The sequence below is a fragment of the Schistocerca americana genome, chromosome 1, assembly GCF_021461395.2.
Source record: "Schistocerca americana isolate TAMUIC-IGC-003095 chromosome 1, iqSchAmer2.1, whole genome shotgun sequence".
Lineage (NCBI taxonomy): Eukaryota > Metazoa > Arthropoda > Insecta > Orthoptera > Acrididae > Schistocerca > Schistocerca americana.
In genome coordinates this window covers 1,056,938,442-1,056,941,378 of record NC_060119.1, presented here as the reverse complement: position 1 = coordinate 1,056,941,378, position 2,937 = coordinate 1,056,938,442, and the positions used below count along the sequence as shown (strand labels likewise).

At 43.7% G+C, this 2,937-nt stretch overlaps 1 non-coding gene across 1 annotated transcript; it reads right to left on the bottom strand.

The window, feature by feature from the left end:
* Positions 1-546: 546 nt before the first annotated feature.
* Trnat-ugu lies at positions 547-621 on the bottom strand. The gene has a single exon. It is a non-coding gene; the product is annotated as a tRNA-Thr (tRNA).
* Between the last annotated feature and the right edge of the window lie 2,316 nt (positions 622-2,937).

Genomic DNA, 2,937 nt, shown 5'->3' with positions numbered 1-2,937 from the left:
CCCATAGTGTTCAGAGCCATTTGAACCATTAATGTGGGATGTCCACCATTCCCCTTTATGACTGATGGATCTAGGCTTAGGACACTTTTAAAGGGGTGTCTGTATGTCTGTGAAGGAAGGACAGCCCATTCTTCCCGAAGAGCCGAAATCAGAGAAAGTAGTGATGGAATTTGGAGGGATGCCGACGTTCTAGCTCATCCCGGATATGTTCCACTGCGTTCATGTCGGGGCTCTGGGCAGGGCAGTCCATTTCAGGAACATTACTGACCACTGACGATTGCCTCACAGATGATATTTTATGACAGTGTGGATTGTCATGCTGTTCGTCTACTGTACACAGTACATAATGGTCTAAAATTTGTCCATATCCTTCCGCATTTAGCGTTTTCTTAAGCGCAGTCGCGAAAAACACCCACCTATCGTAACACTAACGGCTCCGTACTTCAGTGCTGGCGCTACACAAGATAGCAGAAAGTTAGAATTATATTAATACCTGAAGCTGCTGACGGGCGTTGATATATATCAACGGGGGGAGGTGAAAACGTGTGCCCCGACCGGGACTCGAACCCAGGATCTCCTGCTTACACGACAGACGCTCTAGCCATCTGAGCCACCGAGGGCACAGACGATAGCGCGACTGCAGGGACTATCTCGCGCACGCCTCCCGCGAGACCCACATTCTCACCTTGTATGTCCACACACTACATACGTAGTGTCGCACCCCAACACACTCATTACTCGTGGAAGACATTCTTACGAAGTCCCGTAAGAGTTCGGGAAATATGTGTGCATCCACACAGAAGAAGAAGGTCATTGCAAAAACTATATACTTATATGGATGTGGTGTCTGTTCTTTCGGACATGACACCATATCCATATAAGTATACTGATAGCAGAAAGGTTTCCATCGGACTGACACAGGGTAAAGCGTGATTCATCTCTCCAAGTTGACTGGTTGATTCGGGAGAGGGGACCAAACAGCGACATCATCGGTCCCTTTGGATTAGGGAAGTATGGGGAAGAAAGTTGGCCGTGCGTTTTCAAAGGGAAACATTCCGACATTGACCTGCAGCGATTTAGGAAAATCACGGAAAATCTTAAGCTGGATGGCCGGACGCTGGTTTGAACCGTCGTCCTCCCGAATGCGAGTCCAGGTGCTAACCACTGCGTCACCTCGCTCGGTCGCTCCAAGTCGCTTGTTTCCAGTCACCCACTGTCCAAAGACATAGCTCTATTTACACAACCTCAAGCGCCGCTTAGCTTCTACAGAAATGTGTCGATGCTCGACCAATTCACCCCATTCTCTTTAACACCATACATATAGTAATGGTTCTAGGTCTAGCTTTCGTATCAGTTTGGAGCTTCAAGTGACTCCTTCCGCTGATATCATGCAATTTTTATTCAGCCACCTTCTGCAATGCTCTACAATCCCCGTTCGTCAGTAACGAAGCGTCCCTGGTATCGGTTTAGCTGTGGTTATTCTCCCGCATGCCAATTTACAATCACATCACCATTAGTGGATTGGGGGAGCTTTAGAAGGGTTGATGGATCTGTTATTGAGGTGATGTCCAATGAGTTGTCAACGTTCGAAGCCACCGAGCTCTCATGATCGGCCAATTCTGCTGTCACTGCTTCTCTACTGACAACACAGTATTCGCCGCCTCCTTTTATCGTCGCAGGTCCCCCTGTCGTGACATCTAATAGACAATTCTGCATCATGTAGGGATGTTCGCATACTTCTGATCGCATATTGTATGTAAGTGCAACGCTCTGGTTGTTCAGTATGAAGCTAGGTTGTCCTGATTGTTCGACGCTCAAGGAAGCATCCAGCCCGTGCAGACACGAAGGGTGCCACGTAACATCTGGTTTCATGTTACGTAATACATTAGAGCTTGAGGTAGGCATTTTATTGATTGCCGTCCCTGATAATCCGGTTAAGTACATCTAATCACTGATATCAAGACTCTTGTAAGCTGACTCTCTTCCCAGTGTTATCAGCTGCACCACTTTTATCTTTTTGTTTCTATGTGCTGACAAACGATTACTTAACGTAACGTTTTGCAGATGATATAGTAGCACTTGCTGACTCAGTAAAGGAAATGGAGTTTATGTTGCTAAAATATGCCAAAATCCTAAGAGAATTTAATCTAAAAATAAATAAGAAGAAAACAAAAACTATGGCAGTAAGGAAGAAAAAAGAAAGTAGTAAAGTTAAATTTAAACTAGAAGATGATATTCTAGAGCACATTGAGAACTTCTGTTATTTGTGGAGCACAATCACCGACGACAATAAATGTATCACAGATATAAAGAGAAGAATAGCCTTGTCCAAGCAAGTTTTGCAAAATAAAAGGAATTTACTAACAGACAATCATACAAGCCTAAAAAGTAGGAAAAAGGTTGTCAGACCTTTTGTCTGGAGTGTCTTAACACACGGATGTAAAGCGTGGACTCTGGGAAAGGCAGAGGAAAAGAGACTGGAAGCAGTGGAAATGTGGATATGGAGAAGAATGACGAAAACAAGTGGGTAGATAGAAAAAGTAACGAACAGATCTTAAGAGAAGTGAATGAGAACAGAACGCTGCTAAATGATATAGGAAGAAGAAAATCAAAAATGATAGGGCACATAATGAGACACAACTAGTTCCTAAAGAATGTATTTGAAGGAAAAGTTTTAGGGAAAAAACCAAGAGCCAGGCCAAGAGCAACGTATTTTTATAACATCAAAGAAGATATGGGGATAAAATCGTATGAAGAATTGAAGAGGATGACAATGGAGAGAGGGATGTGGCTAAATCGGCAAGGCATAGCCTTTAGTTTATGATGATTAACGTAAGATTGAGTTTTGGAACACTACGCTCAGCGACTTTTTTTTGCTGCAAAATATTCAAGGCACAGAAGAGGAGACTGAAAAACACTCTTCTTTTCCCATCTTAT